Source organism: Mercenaria mercenaria, chromosome 12 (assembly GCF_021730395.1).
Source record: "Mercenaria mercenaria strain notata chromosome 12, MADL_Memer_1, whole genome shotgun sequence".
Lineage (NCBI taxonomy): Eukaryota > Metazoa > Mollusca > Bivalvia > Venerida > Veneridae > Mercenaria > Mercenaria mercenaria.
The window spans coordinates 51,429,576-51,453,637 of NC_069372.1; the positions used below are offsets into that span (position 1 = coordinate 51,429,576).

At 34.9% G+C, this 24,062-nt stretch overlaps 1 non-coding gene across 1 annotated transcript; it reads left to right on the top strand.

Moving 5' to 3' along the window:
• The first annotated feature begins 764 nt into the window (after positions 1-764).
• On the top strand, positions 765-837 carry Trnaf-gaa (transfer RNA phenylalanine (anticodon GAA)). The gene has a single exon. It is a non-coding gene; the product is annotated as a tRNA-Phe (tRNA).
• Positions 838-24,062: the final 23,225 nt, after the last annotated feature.

A 24,062-nucleotide genomic window follows, 5' to 3' on the forward strand; every position in this document is an offset into this window, starting at 1 on the left:
CAGTAATTAAGTTTAAGCCTTCTTAAGAAATATAGCATTTATTTAAAGATATCTAAAAAAAATAAAAAATTTTGTCGAACGATCTGGAGGCATGCCGCTTTAATTAGTTTATTTTCAATTCGTTTAAAATATTTAATTCCAGCACACCTACTTTAGCCCAGTATAAATCATATTCTTTAGTTTTGAGTCGGTAACCAGTTCTTATAATAACAGGTGTCATTGGTTATTGATTGTCAATAATACAGGTAATTTGATTGGTTATGCTGATTTCTCTAAATGGAAAAACCGCGAATTTAAGCCTCACTTAGTTCTTAGTTTTTGATGTGTCACGTAAAAAAATGTGTAGGGAAACCCGTAAGATTCAATGAGATATCAGCTGATTGGTTAAAAATGTGTTGCCTTGTATCATGAAAATATCTTTAAAAACTTGAAATGTAATGTTTTGGTGCAATTTGAAGTATTTTATAGCTGACTGAATATATATTTGATTCTGAAATTTGCAATTTAGTAGAATAAGTACATGTTCTTATAATTGTTGGTGAAATTTGGTTGTTTAGGGTTTGTATTCAATACACATTCAAATTGTAAAGTGTGTTTTTGAAAATCAGAATTTGTTTCTGCTACCACATGTTGCGCGTTAACGAATATCAGAAGTCAAACCTTTTGCACTTTTGATTCACTGTTTGTATCGATTTCCAATTTTTTTCTTGCATACGTTCTATAGCCCTTGAATCACTTGTTATTCCCCGATTTCAATATTATCATCCGGAATAGCTCAGTTGGGAGAGCGTTAGACTGAAGATCTAAAGGTCCCTGGTTCGATCCCGGGTTCCGGCGCGAACGGAACGTTCGGCGGCTGATACGTTTTTTCTTATATGCAGAAATGGCATCGTAATTTGAAATTGCTGAATCTGTAAGCACATTCTCGGGTGTTGGTAAAGAACGTTCTTACTCACACTTTGTCGTGAATACGAATATATTTTTCTTGCAACTGCTAGTAGGTACGATATTGTGCAATGTGGTAATGACTGCAGAAGTGTGGTGATTACGGTTATCTTTATCTTTGTGCACCACTCAGCCTGAAAAATACTATCAAAATTTAAGGCAAACATACAATCAGATGCTCATGAAAATCAAAACAGTAGAAATGTGTTTACTATTATGTCCCGAATGAAACAGACCAATGTAATAGCTTGAATTGATCTAATCTAGATTACAACCTTGTCATGTCGTCACTCCTTTGTATTCGCAGTACTGTAATTTTAATACTGGAGTGCTTTCAATAGGAGTCAGTACTGTATTTTCCACGTGGAGTCCAATATTTGTTTAATATTAGACAGTAAGTTATGCGTTTGTAGGAGAGTAAGTTTGCTTTGGGCAAGGTAACTCGTATGCGCACGCTATTTTGCACAAATGCGTAACGTCATTTTGACGTCAGTTTGACGTACAAATTACTAAATGACAAAATAAATAGCAAAAATGCGTTGAGATAAATCTGCATATCCTTTAATGGTATCGTAATTTACAGTTATTGCTTTGAACACATTGTTATTGTTATTTATCTTTTTTTGTTATTTATGTTTTTTATCATTAATTATTACCGCCTGTTTCTTCAAATTAAATATATGTGCATTTTAAACTGCAATTAATTTTATCATGTTGTACCGTGTTGATCGCAAACATAAATATCAACTTCCGGACGTTAACAAACCTAGCATCAACAGTGATCAGGATGATTATAACCGACAAAGAGGCAGTGCTGTCGCACGAAAATATTTGAAAAAAAAAATATATTCATTAAACCGTAAAGCAGTTAATTTTAGAATTTTTTATGCATTTAAGAATATAACAGGTCCTGTGGATTTAAAACTTTTTTCATGCTAAATTCAGTTTTGTACTCTGACTTTTGTTTAAAACAACACCAAAAATTTAATTCTAACACGACCAACAAATAACCCTACAAATAGAAGAAAATCAGACAACGGTTATTTTGCGATAATCCTGTGCGTGCAGTGACGTCATCCGATCCAGGTGCGTAGCACGGTCGTAAAACGTAGTTACCATTTTTTTTTCTAACACTGTTAATACTAGCATGTCTTGTTAGAATCGAAATAACAAATTCGCAAGTGTGATTTGTCATAGGATAACCCGATTTTTTCTTTCTTATGCGAAACAATATATCACTCAGTATGAGCTGTGCCATGAGAAAACCAACTTGTGCATTTGCAACCAGCATGGATCCAGACCAGCCCGCACCTCCGCTTAGTCTGGTCGAGATCCATACTCTTCGCTTTCAAAGCCTATTGGAATTAGAGAAACTTTTAGCGAACAGAATGGATCCTGATGCGCAGGCTGGTCTGGATTCATGCTGGTTGCAACCGCACTATGTTTGTTTTTCTCGTGGCGCGGCTCATATATTCTTATGCATAAGAAATCAAAAGACGTGTTATCCTACGTTAAACAACGATTGGGAAGTTATTATTTCATAAAGAAATTATTTAGGCCCTATAACCAGTTCTCAACCAGCTTAAGTACCGTTTAAATAACACCTTTTTCATTCACATCATGTGCGACACTGCAAATGAAAAATGTTTCGTGGTCAAAATGAAATAAAATGTTAAAAAAAAGTTTAATAATCTCAGTGCTTTGGACAAACTTACATAGATCTATAGACATTGTGTGCACTATCATAATAAATTGATAAAAAACGGCGTTATCGATTAAATTTCGTTTATTGTCTTTATTAAAGACCGCGTATTATAAGCAGGAAAAAAACATAGTTCGGTATCTAAGTTTGATGATTTCTTTATATCTATTCAAAATACATGTAAAGCATCAAAATGTCAGATCCGCTTTTTATATTTTATATTTGTGCGGAAAACCTTGAAACTTCACATCCGATACTAGTCACAGTTCTGCATCTAGCGTTCACGTTTCTGTTCAAGTGGCCGTTTTTTTTTCTTTTGGCGGTACCACTCTCGCCTCTCCGGAATGCTCAGACAAAGGTGGGGTGGGGGATGTAGGGAGGGGGTATCACACTTCATTTGTGTAAATATCAATAAGGCAGAGTAATCATTGACAAAATTCATAACATTTGTATATCAACTACGTATAGATACTGACCGACATAATCTCTAGTAAGACAGACAGATAAACGGACATACTGAAGAAACAAATCTTTCAGGCTGACTAAATGAATGATCGAGTAAATAATTACCAACTGGTCATGAATTCGTGCATACTCATTGGCTATTCGACTGCCAAAAGACACGCGGATGGATTGAATGGTCGATTGAATTTTGCGTTTCATTATCTGTTATGTATATTCATTTATACCTAATATTATTACCGCAGTAAATAATACACAATTTGCACATTATTTCGGGAAAAATAGAGCGAAAAAAAACGAAACACTAAAAATTGGACGGCTATAGTTAAAATTCGGACACTAAGCTGTGTACGAACTTTTTCGAATTTTATATTAGCAAACGAAATATACAACAATGGAATGATATATAAAGATAAGTATGTCAAAACATACATTAATCTAGGTTATATGCTTATGAAAGAAATTTCATATACAATTTAGTTGCTTCAGGTCCTTTTTGATACAGGTTCTAGTTTTTCACTCCGTTATAGACCTATTTCCAAAAAGACATTTATGAATATGCTTTAAGAAAACGAAAAAGAAAAAAGGGTGTTGATAAGTTTGCAGTGGAATACAAGTCAACTGAAGATAAGTACCCTCATATTGCCGCATTTCAGAAAGCGATCCGCAGAATAAACAACGTACTTTCGTTTTTGGGGTAATAAAAAATTAAAAAGAAAAAAAAAACAATAATGAAAGGTATCCTTTTTTTTTGTTTCCGGGATTACGCGCAAATGCGCTAAAATGAAAAGAAAACTCCATTTATTAGGGATCTTTACGACTACGCTACACTGCGGAAGCATATATTTGACTGAATTACTGCTGTATAACATCAAAAAACCAGCAAAATGACCTACGCGAGGGAGCAGTTATTGTGTGACTATGTGAGTGAGGGACTGCGGACGAAGCAGACTTCTTTTCATTTGAAATTTATCAATTAAGACACCATGACTGTGCCTAATGATTTTTATTCTTTTTGTGTGCTCATTAGAACATAAAAGTATATTTTCCCCTCTTTGATTTATTATATTAGAAAAGTATCCAAGAGTGACTGTTCTACTTTTGAAAGCTGTATAATTATGATACATATATGCATATGCGTATATGATATGATAAAGTCATGTAAAATCGACTCCGAGCAAACATGCAAAATGAAATTGTCCTAACTTAAGTGTAGATAAAAAGTATTACTTTTATTTATTTAAACTTCGTAGGCTAACTGATCGCCTTAATTTTATCACGGTATTACAATTCCTCGAATGTAATCCATTCATATAGACCTGTAAATTACCACTTACAACACTGGTTTTTATGAAAAACTAAACGGGAAACAAAACATTTGATTAGTTCATAGATGGTAGGTCTGTAGGAATATGTAATATAAATTCGTTGAGAAAGTAATTTAAAAATACTTCCATTTTCGTGGCACATCAAATAAAATGACGCTTGGCATTGAAATTTTCTCTTTCTTTATAGGTCCAGTACAATTTTCTTACAGAACATTATTGTTTTTGGACTGGACCTTAGATTTAAATGTAAAAGTGATTTGTTCAAATTATCATAGATGAGACACTCATACTTTAAGTTTACTTCTAGGCACAATGTTCAGAATAAATTATTTCGAAGATACTGAAAATATAGAAGAAAGATAATAAAGATCTATAATATGCGTCACAAATTTGTAAATGAACCAAATACTTTAAAGTTATTTAATGGAAATCGAGCTAATAAAATTATCAAAAACGTTGCGTTTTTATGTACAGCAAAGTGAAATTATACGACGTAACGTTATGCAATCTAATATTTGCAGCTTTACTGTAAACGATGTAATTTTTTCACATAATGGTGGTTCATGAAAGTTTTATACTAACAAGATAAGTCAGATATCTTTAGAAAGTTCATACAATGCACTTTTAGCCATCTATAAAGATCAATGCCAACTTTCAATAATAACTCGCAAAAAATGGGGAAACTCACTTTTGAAATGGACTTTTTGACGTAACATTTTCAGTATGTAATTTTTTAAAATATACCGTAGTCGTTTAATACTTGTTAATGATTATTGATTTAAACATGTACATAATTGTTAATGTATGCATTTTATGACTGTATAAGTTTTGGTATTTTTTCCGATAAATTATTACGGTATAATTGAATAAATACGCACCAGGATGACGAGCGTAACGCTTGTAGGAAAAACTATCAACGTTTTGTTAAAGCGAATAAATACGGAAATGACGTGAAATAAACGCATTGAATGATGCGCGGCAAAATTCAATGTCGTCTGCTGGTTATTTTGTCCAGATATCTTTAAAATTGACAGATTTATCGTCAAAAAACCGACTGCCGTACTAACATCTTGTTACGCGTAACGTTACATTTTTCGTCATTTTTGTTGATGATAATTCGATTTTTTATGTATTTTACGATTATAAATTCTCTAAAAATTTAAACGGGGAAAATTGTAATTAAATCTTTTAATCACTGTAGTAAAAACATACACGGACGTCAGTTACTCATAATTTAAATAGCTGCATACACATCAACATGTATCTCGAAATCGCCTATGTGTAAAATAGCGTGCGACGAACTTGTTCTGCTGTAGAGTACTACCACATCTTTGTAAGTTATTTCTTTGTAGAAAGCCAAGTTTGCTTTGCCCAAGGTAACCGCTGTAGAGTACTATCACCTCAAAGTAAGTTATATGTTTGTAAAAGGCCAAATTTGCTTTGTTCAATGCAACTGCTGTAGAGTACTAACCATAAAAGACGTTATAAGTATGTAGAAGAAGCTTGCTTTGTTCAGTGTATCTACTGTAGAGTACTACCGCCTCAAAGTAAGTAATACGTTTGTAGAAGGCCAAGTTTGCTTTGCCCAAGGTAATAGCTGTAGAGTACTACCACCTCAAATTAAGTTGTACGTTTGTAGCAGGTCAAGTTTGCTTTGTGCAAGGTAATAGCTGTAGAGTACTACCACCTCAAAGTAAGTTTTATGTTTGTAGAAGGCCAAGTTTGCTTTGCCCAAGTTAACTGCTGTAGAGTACAACCGACTCAAAATAAGTTATACGTTTGTACTTTGCCCAAGGTAATCGCTGTAGAGTACTACCACCTCAAAGTAAGTTACATGTTTCTAGAAGGCCAAGTTTGCTTTAAGGTAACCGCTGTAGTGTACCACCACCTCAAAACAAGTTATACATTTGTAGAAGCCCAAGCTTACTTTGCCCAAGGTAATCGCTGTAGAGTACTATCGCCTCAAAGTAAGTTATACGTTTGTAGAAGGCCAAGTTGTAACGTAGTGGCCGGTGCACCTGAAATCTACTTTAAAACACAAGAGTATTATGAGTTCTAACATTTTTATTTCCTATGAAGAGCAATGTACAGTTACTTATAAATGTTCAATCGAATTCCAAAGATAAAATCAATGTTCAGTTAGGCTTTTAAAACAATTCTATGAACACAATTTCTTAGTTATAAATGTACTTCAGCCTAGGTTTTCACAATATGCTTATTAAGTTTCAGCTCATGAGAGCGGGACCAGATGTCCTTTGCCCGTCATCTGGGCAGCTCCTCTGATCACAGAGTATATTGAGTTTATATAGGACTATACCGGAAAACATTGCACACATTTTTCAACTTCCGTTAACTTAGTAATACCACAGTCACACATACGGCGCGGATAGCTACGTCTAGCCTCGGGCCGTACCTTAAAGTAGTTATCCATATCAATCCGTACCAATTCGTACGGCTCAGGTACTGATCAGTACGGATTACTACGTATCTATCCGTAGCTAGACGTAGCTGTCCACGCCGTCTGGGTGACTAGGGTATAATTAAACTTCACGGATGTATATAACCCTCAAGGCACAAGTCAAGCTACGGCAGATTTGACAAGTTTTGTCTGACTATGAAATGTACAGTTTTTATCTTAATCATCCGAAAGAAATACCACAATAGATAATTACAAACCTAGGCATACATTACAACGTTTACTTTGCACAAGGTAACCGCTGTCGAGTACTACTACCTCAAAGTAAGTTATACGTTTGTAGAAAGCCACGTTTGCTTTGTGCAAGGTAACTAGTGTAGAGTACTACCACCTCAAAGTGAGTTCAGTAACAATAACTCAGAACAATATTTAGAAAGAGCTAGATGACTATAATTTTATCTTTAAAAACTGGAGATGATTTCAAAAGTTTGTTTTCATAGTTGTTTTTAATCTGGAAGTTATGCGGCCCGTCAAGTTTCAGCTAGATTGCCTAAGTAACATCAGAGTTATGGCTCTTAGAAATTTCTAGTGTTAACTATATAGGGCACTATAAATATGGCAATTTCTGCTTCATAACTTTTGATATATTCGATCTAGAACTATGAAACTTCAAATGAATTTAGGTCACCATAATGTCGTCCGGGTTTCTCTAGTAACTTCAGAGTTTTTGCCCTTTACATATGGGAAAATTAGACCCATCGATTTTTCAGACGAGTGAAAATAGTTTATATAGCGCAAAGAAGGAGACCTTTACTTTATTTAAATTCATGGAAAAAGTATTATAGGTATTTTAGCTTTGCAAACGATGTGATAATATTCAATGCATTGTCTTTCTTATGAATATTTTATTTTAAAAATGAATTTAAAAGAAAATGGTCTTTTTTTGCGTATACTTTATGTCTGTCTATCTACAATTAGAAATATAGTAAAATATGGATAATTTGCTGAAATTTCTTCTGTTTAACAAAGAATAAATAGATTCTTATGTGTGCTTAAAGACCTTTGCAAACGACTTAGTAATCTATATTCATTTAGCTATTGTTTCATACTAATTTCAGTTTTCTAGGTGTAGAAGAAAATGGTCTTTTTTAAGCATTTTGCAGATGAGTATAGGTTTTCTTTCCTTATCGGAAAGACTCGAACATTCTCGTATGTTTCCGTCAATTCTTACGGAATTTAAGCTCCTTAACGGTAAAGACTGATATCTTCTCACCCGCTAAACAGCATACATGTACGGATTTATAAATTAGTGGACGCTCCATAATATGATTTGTTTACAGCCAATAGTCAATTTTAAACAGCTTGAGGATCGAAGTTCAAAATTTAAAAAAGAAACGTTGAAATTTTAGGCGGCATATTTTGGGCAAGTTAGAAGTAGAAAATCAAAATTCAAATTTTGAAAGGATGATGTTGAATTTCGCTTACATTGAATTTCGCACAGACTCGGAAATCGAAATTAAAATAAAAAGAATTCGTCGAATTTCGAGGCAGCATTGAAATTAGATCCAACAGGATGACCGAAATTCAAATATTTTGAGGGGAGCGGTCGTCCAGTGAATAATGTATCGGCCGCTCAACCCAGGGGTCGTGGGTTCGAACATCCGTGAAAGGGGTCACGACCATGACTTCTCATATGACACCAGTACTGGGTTTTCCCGGAAGCTGGCTGTTTAAAAGATAGTTTCACATTCAATACCAGTTTTAAATTCGATTGCTTCGAAAATTCGAGCATGCTTGAATTATAATACCGAGAATAATCTATTTAGATTTTTTACAAGGAGCTGTGTTCAATAAACGCTTGATGCCCCCGGTGGCATCCTTGTCGATACAAAGCAACCTAAATCCAAAACGAGGCCAAGTTCAAGGTCAAGGTCAAACTGAGGTTAGGTGATGTCTGAAGATGAGGAATGGTCACAGGTTACATCTGCATTAGTATCAAGTCATTCTAGTAAGGGGTATTGATGCTAGACGAAACGGTCCCATTTGGTTTACCTCGTACGGATGGACGGACGGACAGACGAACGAACGAACGAACGAACGGACGGACGAACGAACGAACGAACGGACGGACGGACGGACGAACGAACGAACGGACGGACAGGACAATCACTATATGCCTCCCGCATCAGTAGATGCCGGGGGCATTAAATCTTGAATTTCGATATATCCGATCTTGCACGATTTTTAATCTTTGAATCTTGTCAGTATTATACTGAAATTCAGCTTTTCAAAATTTGAAGTACGATTTTCGAGATGGCTCAACACTAATTGCTTGCTCGATATTTGACTTTTTCATTTCAATATCAATCTTGGAACAGACTGTTCATTCAATACGAGATCGAAATTTGGCTTTTGGAATATTATAAATTTCGATCATTGAGCTTGCCCGAAATTAAAAGCTATTTTGCAATTTGACGTTTTTCGATCTTCAGGTGTAGATCAAAATTCGATAAGTTATGAAGTTGAATTTCGATCTTCGAGCTGGCATAAAATTCTAAGCTAGTTGGACACCGCTCACGACATAATAATAAATGTGCAGTTATTTGATTACATAAAAACTACTTAAAATCTTTATTTCATAATCATGAACATCAAAGAAAGTATTATAAAAGCGAGTTTCCATCTGATTGTAAGAAAGTAGAAATTACTTTTGGAAAGTCATTGTTTGGTTTTATAATAATGTGTTTGTCGAGAATACCGTTATAAATGGTATTCTGATTAAACCACCAGTAGCCATTTAGGTTTCTATTTTCTAATCTATCTTTGCAATCACTGTAAATTAGACTTAACAATATCCCTAAATCCATATGATCAAAAGTATTAATGTAACGGTACATTGGCGAAGAAGGGTTAGACATCGGCCTGAAATACGGAGTAGGCCGAAAACTAGCGAACAGTCTCGACAGCCGATTTACCTGGCCAAACGTATTATTGGCTTTTGTGGTGATTTTCACGATGGGTCTTATTTTCCCATATGATTGTTCAATTGTGTTGGTCTACGGATCGCGGGGTCGCGAGTTCGATCCTCGGGCGGGGCGTATGTTCTACGTGACTATTTGATAAACGACATTGTGTCTGAAATCATTAGTCCTCCACCTCTGATTCATGTGGGAAAGTTGGCAGCTACATGTACTTGCGGAGAACAGGTTTTGTACTGGTAGAGAATCCAGGAACACTGGTTAGGTTAACTGCCCGCCGTTACATGACTGAAATACTGTTGAAAAACGGCGTTAAACCCAAAACAAAACAAACAAATCAACATGTGAAGTTGTAACCACACCCACCTCGCCACCAGCCATGTTCAAGATATCTTACTTGTTGTTGTTCTCTTATGTACAAATCATGTTAAACAGCAACACTTGGTGCTAAACTACTCAAAGACAATATTTCGTTCCTGTAACACTCACTTCAAGCTATCATTTCAAATAACTCCATTTTATTCTAAAAGCGAAGCTTATTACAGTAAACATATTATATTCAAAATAATTTATTTACTCAGGATCAACGTAACATTCATTTATTATGTACATTTTAAACATTCGTTTTCTGTTAAATTAATTTTCACTGTCTAATGAACTTATTTGCTTCTTAGTAACATCCTTAACTTTTTGCCAGATATATTTTTCGCCTTTCCTCACCACAAACCCTTTCGGCGAGGGATACCAATTTATCGAATTTGCTTGTTTTACACAAGACTGGTCAATTAAAGTATAAAGTTACTTTTTCTTAAGTATATAAGTCATGGATTGTGTTCATGAATTGTCGATTACGGCGTACAAAATGCTATTAGTTGTTTATTATTATTAATATTATTTTTTTTTTTTTTGAATTTGCAATCATATTTTCCCCAGGATTAAAGAGTTATAAATACTTCTGTTTCAATGCATTCAAAACAATGAAAAAATAAATACAAAAACAAATTTTTGAAATCATTTAAAAATAAAATGTAGTCAAACTCCGTTCTCAGTATTCATTTTGAATACTGGACCTCTAGCCTACCCTGTACGGGTTGTCTAGAGATCCAATAACCAGATCTCTAGACTCATGGTGCTGTATAAAAGAATAGCTGTTTTGCGTCTGATATACAGAAAAAAATATTACTTAATTTTGTTTCTTTAAATTGGAATATAGGAAAAGTTACTTCGCTATCCGCTCTACCATAAAGCACTATCATATGAACCACAAGTACTCTGCGGCTGGAAGTAGTGTAGTTAAAATAATTCAACGTACAGATTGTTTTATATTTGTTACAGGACAGTCTAACTGTCCAAACTTCGAAGGACCAAAACTTTGGAAGATAAATCATGTAAAGTTAATTGTTTTATCCCATGCACATATTGGAGTGTAGACATGGTAAACACAGTAAATTTTAATCATATACAGTACATACATAGGTTGAAATCACAAGACAAATAAATTAATTTTGGATATTATTTTATATTTTTTACATAACTCAATAAGGAATTGAATCCCCTTATGATATACGTAAGTTTTATTTTTGGCCAATATGTGATATAATCAGCATTTAAACCTATTGCACGTAAAGCATCGGTTGTGATGAAAATTTCGTCATATATTGCTTCCTTTATTTTGGTCTTTCAAGTGATTGCTGCGAGTTGGGATATTACTCATCTCAAAAAAACACTCCATAATTCCTATGATCACATCAAATTTGTTTGACTATGACTAGAATTGGTGGTTGACTATCCGCTGTGTTTTGACAATAATACTTGTCCTAATTGAAAATGCAATTTAAAATCTTTACATTTATAGTCATCATATAACCTACATCTTTCAAATCAAATGCTTCTTTAAGATATTAAGAATTTTTTTAAGAATGTTATTCATTTTTTAAAGTTTGAATGTGCTTCACAGGGATATAAACTAGCTATTTTTATTTAGGGGCCCAGGCTGTCAAAAATTAATGTTAAACATTTGGTATATGGGCATTGTCTCAAACAATTTAGGGGCCCAACCCAGAATCTAGGGGTCATGGGCTACTAACCCCCTGCTAATTTGTATCTCAGCTTCACATGTTTTTTAATCTTTCAGTTACTATTCGTTCATTTTTCTTATATATTATAGCAAGGGATAGTATTGTCAACAGAAAGACTTCTGGTATAATTCAAAACCATATGTAAAACTTGGAAAGAAGATATTGTAATGTCATCAAGGGAAAGACAACCACAAAAGGAGAAAGGAGAGAGCAAAAGTAAGTTTATGAGGAGAAATTACAGTTCTGAAATTTTACTTCACATCTCTTTGATGCCATAAGAAAGCTTAAGAAGTTTAAAAGAAAAGAAAACCTATGGTTGAAATCTATACAGTTATTAGTTGTACAGACATGTATATCAGAACTTATTTCTGTCTTGCCTTCCTTAGGAAGAGATGAATCCCTTGCGGTTTAATCGACTTCATACACTGATACGAAATGTGGTTATTTAGGAATAAGGCTTTTAAATACGATTTGTTACTGTTTTTGTTTTAAATGTTTAATATTTATAGACTCCTGTTATTGGCTATAAAATCAGTGTGTCTTACAAGATTTGGGGACGTTTTGTTATGTACCAATTAATTTACCAATTTTTGTGCTGTTACTTTATTTCATTGTATAATTCACCAGTAAATATTATATTTGTCAGGCTTCTAAACCTACAGAAGTTGTTTGCGATTCCGACTGCACAGTTCAAAGAAGCTAGACTGTCATAAATGAGATAGTGCAGTTTCCAGTCTTAAAGATAAGAAAACGTATGGTTGAAAGCGATACAGTTATAAGTTGTACAGACATGTATATCAGAACTTATTATTTCTGTCTTGCCTTCCTTAGGAAGAGATGAATCCCTTGCAGTTTAATTGACTTCATACACTGATATGAAATGTGGTTATTTAGGAATGAGGCTTTTTAATACGATTTATTACTGCTTTTTAAAATGTTTAATATTTATAGCCTCCTGTTATTTGCTTTAAAATCAATGTATCTTACAAGATTTGGGGACGTTTTGTTATGTACCAATTAATTTACCAATTTTTTGTGTAGTTACTTTATTTCATTGTATAATTCACCAGTAAATATTATATTTGTCAGGCTTCTAAACCTACAGACCATAACTACGGAAGTAGTTTGCGATTCCGACTGCACAGTTCAAAGAAGGTAGACTGTCCAACACAAACAGTAATAAACGAGGTAGTGCAGTTTCCACTCTTAAAGGTAAGAGACAGTTGGATTTTTAGTCAAACTTTTCAAATGTCAGTCATGCTTAAATACTATTATAAGGGCTGAAACCGTGTTATGATTCCTAAGCATCTCATCTCCAAGGTTAAGATTGTAAAATTGCGGTAAGTGACAAATACTGATTGGTTATTTCATAATTATTTTTACTCTGGTAGGCGTTAAATGAAAAAAAAGACAGAGAAAGACAGAATAGCCGAAAAGTTGAGAGAATCACGCAATTGGATAAGTAATTAAGTACACTTAACATTATTTGGCAACTGACAGTATAAGATGTTAATATGTTGGTGTAGTGTAAATAAAGCAAGTTGTGTAGGTTGTATATAATTTATCAAGAACATTTTAACATGTATCTATTACCTAATCATTTAATGTTTTGTACTAATAGTATCGTAAGTTTATATGCAGTCACATATTACTTTTAGTTTTTATTACTTACTAGAGATACATCCACATTAAGTCCTGGCAAATAAATTTAGAGTTGTCAGTCTAGCAACCCAGGGAAAGTTGTCACACAGAAAACTGAAATTAAAGTGAATCAGATCTGTAGCTTAGGGTACATTCTGTCAGGCACTTATGCTTTCATCACTTGGCCAAGCTTATTATATATAGGTAAGGTTTGACTGTTTGATAGGTACTAACCAAAGATTGCACATGCCATTTCATTTTTATGAATGTGAATTATGCTGTCTGTGTAAATAAGAAATGTATTTATTTACGAGATAAGGTTTAGAATTAATGTTAAAGTGTAATGTACGCTTTAGGAGGCAGAAACTTCTCAGCCTATAGACAAAGAAGTTGGAATCAATTCCATTAAAAAACAACTAAGATAAGTGAAGGTGCACCAAATCTTTAACCTGAAATTCTCAGTAAAAAGAGCGATAATTCATGAAATATTGGACCCTTGTGCCATATGATGGGGACAATGATGATGAACAACTGTTTTAAGTTCGAAGCAAATTCATCAAGTAATAACAAAGATAAAGAGATAAACTTTAACCAAATTGCTAACGCGGAAGGACGCGGACGCCGGATCGAGTAGGATAGCTCTCCATACTTCGACAGTCGAGCTAAAAACTACATTTTTCTTCTAACCTACTTTCAGTGACTTATTGACCTACTTTCTTAGTATTTATTTAAGATATTTCAAACGTGTTAAAACTAGGGATTACTTATATTTCAATAATTGACGTATTTAATGCCATTTTAATAACTTGGACATTACTTTCCAAACACTAGGTCACAAAGACTGATTAATGGAAAAAGTTGTGAACCCTAGATATTATCTTTTGCGTTTGAAATCATCAGCTTTGATTGAGTGGGCCGAAGATACTCGGTTGATCGATATAGGACCATAACGTCCATCTTTTTGGTACATTTTATGCAGTTCTTATTTCATATGTGATTCATTTACCAAAATGTAAAACATCAGGCACAGACAATAAAGCATTTCTGTAATGTGCAAGTATGATAAAACAAAAACTCATGTACGTGTACATATATTTATGCATTTACTGGACTTTTATGCTTCGCTGAGGAAGTCTCTTCCTTTTCTTTCAGTCAATCGGAAAACTACATTAACAAAGTTCTTTTGAAAGAGGCAATGATTGCTATTATGCAAAAGGTAAGCAGCAGATTTGTCTAGAACATAAATTATATAAAATGAAGCTGTAGAAGCATTAGATCTTTCTTCATTTTCAATCTTACTAACTTTAGAACAGCTGCTGGTATCAGTCCTGAGAAACCTGTACATTGCATATACACTGTATCATGCATGACATGTAGACTAAAACAAATGGCTTTACAGTCAAGAATTTCGTACCTTCAAAAGCAATAACATTTACGAATTTCTTAATCTTCAGAAGGGTATACATGCTAATATAACTTATACAAACAAGAGTGCCAGAATGTCACAATATACGCCCGTCACAGCAAATTTCTTTACACTAACACCTATGTTTGCAAATGGAATTTTAATTTTGTGGTAGTAATTATTGTAATTCTTTTGTTTTTCTACATCCACATAAAAACTCCTTACCAGGTAGAGATACCTTAAAATACACCTAAAATTTAAAAGTAACATCTATATTGTACCACAGAAAAGTGGTCTTGGTTTTTCCCTACAGTCAATAATAAAAAAGTTACCATATAAGTTATTTATAGTAACAACTAAGGGAAGTTACTCTTTAAAAAAAAATCCCCCCAAAAAATTCTAAGTCCACACAAAAATCCTTACCAGGTAGAGATAGGTCAAAATACACATCAGAATTGGATGTAACATGCATGTTGTACTACAGAAAAGTGGTCTCGATTTTTCCCTACGACTAGTAATGAAAAAGTTACAATACAAGCTACTTATAGTAGCAACAAAGGGAAGTAATTCTCTAGAAGGGACCTGCGCACGACACTTCATCTCATGATGGTGTACAATTATGCCAAGTTACGTCAAAATCCCTCCATGCATGAAGAAGAAATGCTTCGGACAAAGTCATTCTTGTATCTGACCTTTGGCCTCTAAATGTGACTTTGACCTTAGACCTAGAGACTTGGTTCTTGTGTATGACACTCCGTCTCGTGGTGGTGAACATTTGTGCCAAGTTATATTAAAATCCCTCCATGCATGAAGAAGAAATGCTCCGGACAAAGTTTTCATTCTTGTATCCTTTGACCTCTAAGCGTGACCTTGACCTTAGACCTAGGGACCTGGTTCTTGCGCATGACACTCCGTCTCATGATGATGAACAATTGTGACAAGTTACATCAAAATCCCTCCATGCATGAAGAACATATGCTCAGGACAAAGTCATTCTTGAATTTGACCTTTGATCTCTAAGTGTGACCTTGACCTTAGACCTAGGGACCTGGTTCTTGCGCATGACACGTGAACAATTGTGCCAAGTTACATCAAAATCCCTTCATGCATGAAGAAGATATGCTCCGGACAAAGTCATTCTTGAATTTGACCTTTGACCTCTGTGACCTTGACCTTAGACCTGGTTCTTGCGCATGACACTCCGTCTCATGATGGTGAACAACTGTACCAAGTTTCATCAAAATCCCTCCATGCATGAAGAAGATGCTCCGGACAAAGCCTGTGGACGCCGCCCGCCCGCCCGCCAGGGGCGTTTTCAAACGGGCGTATAAAAATATTTACTTTCACTACTACCACTAATCTACTTTTAAGGTTTGATGCAAGTTATATTTTGAGCAGGTCACAGAGGATGACTACACAAGTATTGATGAGCTGCAGCTGACTGAGGGTAAAAGTCTGGTTACAGCCAATCAGCTGATTATGAAAGGTAAGTGGATAGGATATGTTCTCTAGTATTAACAAGGCAGTCTGAAAGACAGCTCAATCCCCTGCCACTGTTATCGATAGTGAGTGAGTGAGTGAGTGAGTGAGTTGGGTTTACGGCGAATCGACACAAAATGGTCATATATCGCTGAGAAGAAGTCATATTGCAAACGCCAACTGTAAAGCCTAAACATTGATGTAAAAATGTGAAGCATACCTAAAAGCATCCATGTAAAAATGTAAACAACACTATGAATAATGTAAAACATATCTAAAAGCATCCATCTAAAAATGTAATGGCATATCTAAAAACAGTAATGTAAAAATGTATGTACGTGTGTGTTAAAATATCAGCTGCAAACAAAATAATATTGCAAGATGTAAATAAAAATAAGAAGTGTTAGGTCTTTTGATATATTCCTATCTGCTTTAAAAACGATAAAATATTTCCAACTGAAACGTTGTCAAATAGTTCTCTCAAAGATTGAACGTCATAATATGTACTGCGTTGTGTAGCAAAGTCCACACAGTCGATTAAAATGTGTTTAATAGTTAGCGGTGTTTGACATGGTACACATTCGGGTTGATCTTCTTTATTCAAAAGGTAAGAGTGAGTCAAACGGGTATGACCTATTCGACAGCGAGAAAGAACAACTTCCTCCCTGCGAACAGATCTGTTCCCTTAGTGCCATTTCCCTAGAGTCGGTTTGATATCATGAAGTTTATTGAATGAAGCACGGTTCCATGACGACTGCCATTTGGATAAAACGTATTTGTTTATATTTGGCCTAAAATCGGTATGTGGTAATTTCAAATTAGATTGTAATAATAAAAGGGATTTCTTTGCTGCAATATCAGCATCCTTGTTTCCATGAATACCAATACCAACATGACTAGAAATCCAACAAAATATGATAAACTTTTTAAAGATAGTTCATGAAGCCTGAGAAGAATATTTTGAATGAATGGATTTTCCATAGTTCGGTTATGAATTGACTGTAAAACAGAAAGTGGGTCGGAAAAGATAATAAATTTTTCTGCACTATTTTTTCATATAAAATTTAGAGCTAAATCAATAGCTTTGGCCTCGGCTGAAAATATTGTTGCATTATTTGGCAAACGTAATTTTGATTGATGAAAGAGGCTGACAGCAGCACAGCCAACCTTTGATTCATCTTTTGAACCGTCTGTGTAAATTGCAAAATAGTCATTGTAAGTTGATTTGATTTCATGATATTTGGACTTAAATATTTCAGGGTTTGTTTCAGACTTCCTAATGGCAGTTTTCAAATCGAAAAGAACTGTAGGGGTATGAAGGGTCCATTGTGGTGTATCTGGAATTGAATTTTCTTTAATACCATCGAATTTGAAGTCAGTTTCATTCATAGAAGATTGTATGCGAAATCCAAACGGTTTGATTTGTTTTGGTTTTTCCTCATATGAATCGGAGTATTTTGGTTTAAAAATAATTTCATGAGCAGGATTTGTTGGCAGGCACTCTTAAAGCATATTGCAGTGAAAGTTTTTCTCGGGGTGTGTAAAGAGATGGTTCGTTTGCTTCAGCATATAATCTTTCAACTGGCGATGTTCGGAATGCACCAAGAGCAATACGAAGACCTTGATAATGTATGGTATCTAACATTTGTAAATATTGCGGAACCATAAATAATACAACCGTAATCCAGCTTAGATCTAATTAAAGCCCTATAAAGTCTTAATAAAACCGTGCGATCGGCTCCCCAATCAGTATTTGAAATTGAAGGGGGTAAACATTTGACCTTGAGCTGTGACCTTGACCTTGAACTGACACGACTGACTCATGAACCCTGCACAACATCATGATAAGGTGATCATTTGACTAAAGTTTCATGAAACTCCAAGGGGTTTACGAGATACAGAGGTCAAACCTTTGGCCTTGAGTTGACATAACATAGCTTAGTCATGAGTTCTTGATGAGGTTATCATTTGACCAAAGTTTAATGAAAATCCTTCAAGAGGTTTAGGAGATATGGACCAGACACGAAAGTGTTACGGACGGACAGACGGACGGAGACCATTCCTATAACCCTCACCACTTAAAAACACTCAGAAAACACCCTTATGATTTCCTGAAGATTAAGTTAGTTCGTCAATGAAATGCAAAAACAAGTGTCCCAAAAAATATCATTCTGTATTATTCTAAATTCTTTTTCATTCAGACATGATGAAAGAAAGAGATTCTTATAGGAGAGATCGTCTTGACATCGAACATTAAAGTTGTGGGAAATGAAATGTTTTTACAACATTTGTGCTGTTACATTGAATAATAGTATCTACTTCTTTACTGTAATCAACAAGAATCTAGATTAATCTACTGGAATCTACGCATGAAAGTTCCAGTTACTAGTACCACTTAAAATTAATTTTCTATGAATATGACATTTGAAATAGTTACTGGGCGAGTTATTTACATGCGGCATTTAATTTTACTAACAAACACTGAATATCTTCCAACGAACTTCAGAATTATGGCCCTTGAATTACACAAAATCAACTTTTTTACTCTTCAGAGGTATATTTGTAGTGAGTAAACAGTATGTGAAGACAGACTTATTATTGACATGATAAGGCGGTTGTTGGATACATGTGCTTTTTTCGAAAGCAGCTCTAGTTTGACATATGTCTACATGTTAAGCAGTTTAGTGTGGACTTCAGCTATACCTTTTTTAGATTTTTTAGGAATTGTTTGCCTTCGTTGTTACTGAAAATAATTTATATTATAACTTTTTATAACTGGCCAAAAATTAAAACGATGTGCTAGCGTAAAGAAATCTGGCACCTTTTAATAATAAGCAGTGTTATACTAAATTACAATATATGGTTTCATAATTGTACTGCTCTTAACTACTTGATGAGGTCTCAAGATTTCATTTGTATGACCTGAAGAAGGAACTGTACTTGTATAGTGTAACTTAAAAGTTGACAAGGGTTAGACAATATATACTTGTTCACATGCGGGTGTAAATTTGTTACTTCTGTCAATTTTTTTAATGATAGAGAAAGACAATTTTAGTGATATATTGTAATTTTCAGTGTTTATGTTAGGGTATCTATACACATGTCTTTGATGTTTTTTATTGTCAATATTTTGTAGTTTACTAGCAAGAAACATTCCTTTCAACAAATGGTGAAGATTGCAGGCTTGAATTAGTTTTATTTATTTATTTTGTTGGGTTTAACGTCGCACCGACACAATTTTAGGTCATATGGCGACTTTCCAGCTTTAATGGTGGAGGAAGACCCCAGGTGCCCCTCCGTGCACTATTTCATCACGAGCGGGCACCTGGGTAGAACCACCGACCTTCCGTAAGCCAGCTGGATGGCTTCCTCACGTGAAGAATCCACGCCCCAAATGAGGTTTCGAACCCACATCGATGAGGGGCAAATAGCTTGAAGTCAACGACTCTAACCACTCGGCCACGGAGGCCCCCTTGAATTAGTAGTAAATTTGACAGTATTAGCCGTTTTATTTGGTGAGCCAAAACATATCCTCTGTCATTTCAGATTTCTGTACAATATAATGTTACTTTTTGCAAAGAATTTTGTTTCAAGATATATTCAAGCCATTTTCTTTAATATCTTGAACCCATGTCAAAAATAGTTTTAAATTAATTTTGTAAGAATGTTATAGTACATTTCATTGTAGATACAAGTTTAAAGCATTTACTTGATTCCATTTAAATCAATGTACCGGTATGACATTGACTTTCATGTGACCTTTTACAAGGTTAAACATATCCAATTTTGGACATAAAAGCTTATATTAATATTAAATCATTCACATTACTCCTTGTCACAAATCCTTTACACTGGTATATAAGAATTTACATGTGTGCTCCATCACAGTTATACTTCTGATCAGCCCGCCCGCTTAGCTCAGTAGGTAAGAGCGTTGTTCTACGGATCGCGGGGTCGTGAGTTCGATCCTCGGGTGGGGCGTATGTTCTTCGTGACTATTTGATAAACGACATTGTGTCTGAAATCATTAGTCTTCCACCTCTGATTTACTACAGTGATTAATTCCTAATGTCTTCAATAGAAAAATATGATGTTGTAAAGAGATACACAGATATTGAAAGAAAATAATGCCAGAAATTGCTCATGTCATTAGCTTCTGATAATGTAAAACTAGAGTTGTCACAGGAGTAACGAATTATACCCCCACAATATGGCCTTGTTACAGAACTAAGCCAATGTCAAAGCTGAACTTGCTTGAACTTTGACCTACTGACCTCAAAATCAAGAAGTCATTTGCTGGTCATGATCAACCTCCATATGAAGTTTCATGATCCTCGGCCCAAGCGTTCTCAAGTTACTGTCCGAAAAAACTTTGAATATACCGGGTCACTTTGACCTTTGGAACTCAAAATCAATACAAGTCATCTGCTGATCATGAACAACCTCCGTATTAAGTTTCGTGATCCTGGACCCAAGCGTTCTGAAGTTATTGTCCGAAAACCGTTTAAATGTACCGGGTCACTGTGACCTTGACCTGTGACGTACTGACCTCAAAATCATTACGGGTCATCTGTTGGTCTTAACCAATCTGCCTATCAATTTTCACGATCCCTGGCCCAAGCGTTCTCAAGTTATCATCCGGAAACCGTTTAACTGTTTCGTGTCATTGTGACCTTGACCTTTGACCTACTAGCCTCAAAATCGAACTTGACCTGTATTTTATCTTGTTACACTTGTTTACAAAAAATTATAATCCTAGACCCGAGCATTCTTAAGTTATTATCCGGAAACCGTTTAACTGTTCCGAGTCACTGTGACCTTGACCTTTGACCTACTGACCTCAAAGCAGATCTTGACCTGTATTTCATGTTACACCTGTGTACCAAAATTTATGATCCTAGCCCAAGCGTTCTCAAGTTATCATATGGAAACCATTTAAGTGTTCCGAGTCACTGTGACCTTGACCTTTATCTACAGACCTCAAAGTCAAACTATATACCCCACCACCAACCCAAACTTCGTTTTGTGGGGGTATAATTAAATATCTTAGAACAATCTTTGACAAAAGTAATATCCGATTACAGAAAGATAAATAAAAGTAAATCAAAGCCTTCAATCAAAAAATAGGAGAATTTAACAAAGAAAATAAGTGTTTCCTAAAAGTATTCCATTTGAATTAAAAAAAAAATAAACAGAAAAGGAAAGGAAATCAGCAAACATTCAGGACATGTTCACAGCAAAAAATGTTATACATGGTCTAGCAAATGATCTACAGACAGCTATAACTGAAGCAAATATAGAAAATGACAAAAAGAATAAGAATTTGAAAAGTAAACAAAGAACAAGACTTCCCACGAAAAGTACATTAACCAAGCAAAGTGAACAAAAAAAAAACAACAAAAAACAAGAGGGTCATAATGGCCCTATATCGCTCACCTGTTATCATTGCACTTAAGGACAAGAAGGTCAAGAAATCGTAATCAAGATCAATTTAAAGAATTATGAGAAAATATTGTTGAAATTTTCTTAAAGTTACTTCAAATAAAATAATTTTCAAATCAGGCCAGTCGTTTCATACAAGAAGTTTTTTATATTGCCATATTGGAAAATAAGCCCCTCCCTCAGGCAGCCAATTTTTCGATGAATCAAATTTTTTGAAGGAATTTGGTAGAGGGTCAACCAAGAAACATTTGTGTAAAATTATTTTGAAAACGGACCGGCAGTATCTGACAAAAAGATCTAAAGTTCTGTATAGGCATATAGGGAAAATAAGCAAAACCCCTTGGGGGCCATGTTTTTCGCTAAATCAATTTTTTTTGAAGAAATATAGTAGAGGGTCACCCAAGGAAAACTAGTCTTGTGTAAAATTGTTTTGAAATCAGTTTTCTATAGCCATAAGTCCAAAGGACAGGAACAACAAAGGGAAGACATTTAACCAAAAAGAAAAAAAATTCTTACAAGGTACAGATATGTCAAAATACACCTAAAAATTGGAGGTACCGTCCATGTTGTACCACAGAAAAGTGGTCTCGGTTTTTCCCTACGGCCAATAATAAAAAAGTTACTAAATAAGCTATTTATAGTAACATAAAAGGGAAGTCATTAAAAAGAAATATTGTAAATGAACAAAAGAAGGATCTGCCAAATAAAAACAAGAGCACTGCAATGCAACGCAAATGCAGAGCAATATACACACAAAACAAAGTCATATGACCTTTGACCCCTAAGTGTGACCTTGACCTTGAAGTGAGCCATCTGAAACATGCGCTCTGCACGTCGTTTTGATGAGGTGAACATTTGTGTCAGGTTTCTTTGAAATCCTTCAAGGGGTTCAAGAGTTACAGAGCGGAAGGGAAATTGCTTACCAACACACAGACAGACAGACGGACACCGTAGCGATAACATAATACGTCCCTTCGGGCGTATAAAAAGAAATCGAGATCTTATGGTGATACAAGTTGTGTGCAAAATCAAATCATAAATGAAGCTGCTATTGTGCAAACAAGGTCAAAATAGCTAAATTTGGCCATTCCAGGGACCGTTACTCTAGAACCCATTATTGGATCTGGCCGGTTCAAAAAAGGGACCAATATCTTATGGTGACACTAATATGATTAAATTCAAATCATAAATGAAGTTGCTATTGTGCAGACAATGTCAAAATAGCCAATTTTGGCCCTTTCAGGGACCATAACTCTGGAACCCATTATTGGATCTGGCCGGTTCAAAAAAGGAACCGAGATCTTATGATGATACAAGTTTTGTGCAAGTTTGATTCAATTCAAATCAAATGAAGCTGCTATTGTGCAGACAAGGTCAAAATATCTAATTCTGGCCCTTTGAAGGGCCATCACTCTGGAACCCATATTGGAATCTGACCAGATCAAGAAAGAGCCAAGATCTTATGGTGATACAAGTTGTGTGCAAGTTTGGTTAAAATTGAATCATAAATGAAGCTGCTATTGTGCAGACAAGGTAAAAGTAGCTTATTCATGCCCTTTTCAGGGGCCATAACTCTGGAACCCATAATGGAATCTGGTCAGTTCAAGAAAGGAGCCAAGATTTTATGATGATACAAGTTATGTGCAAGTTTTGTAAAAAGCAAATTATAAATTAAGCTACTATTGTGCAGACAAGGTTAAAACAGCTAATTTCTGCTTTTCAGGGGCCATAACTCTGGAACCCATTACGGGGTCTGGCCAGTTCAAGAAAGGAAACAAGATGTTATGGTGATACAAGTTGTGTGCAAGTTTGGTTAAAATAAAATCATAGATGAAACCACTATCGTGCAGACAAGAAATTGTTGACGCACGCACAATAGCAAATTCTGGTCCTTTAAGGGTCATTAACTCTAGAACCCATAATGGGATCTGGCCAGTTTTCGTAAGAAACCGAGATATCATGCCAATACAAGTTTTGTAAAAGTTTAATCAAAATTGCTTTTGCAAATTGTGGTCTCTATTATGTTCACAAGAAATTGTGGACGGACGGACGGACGATCACAAACGCTCACCCTGTCACTAGGTGAGCTAAAAAAACAACAAAAAAACAAAACAAGTAACACATCTTGAGAAAACACACACACACACACACACACACACACACACAAGAAACAATGAAGAAAAGAA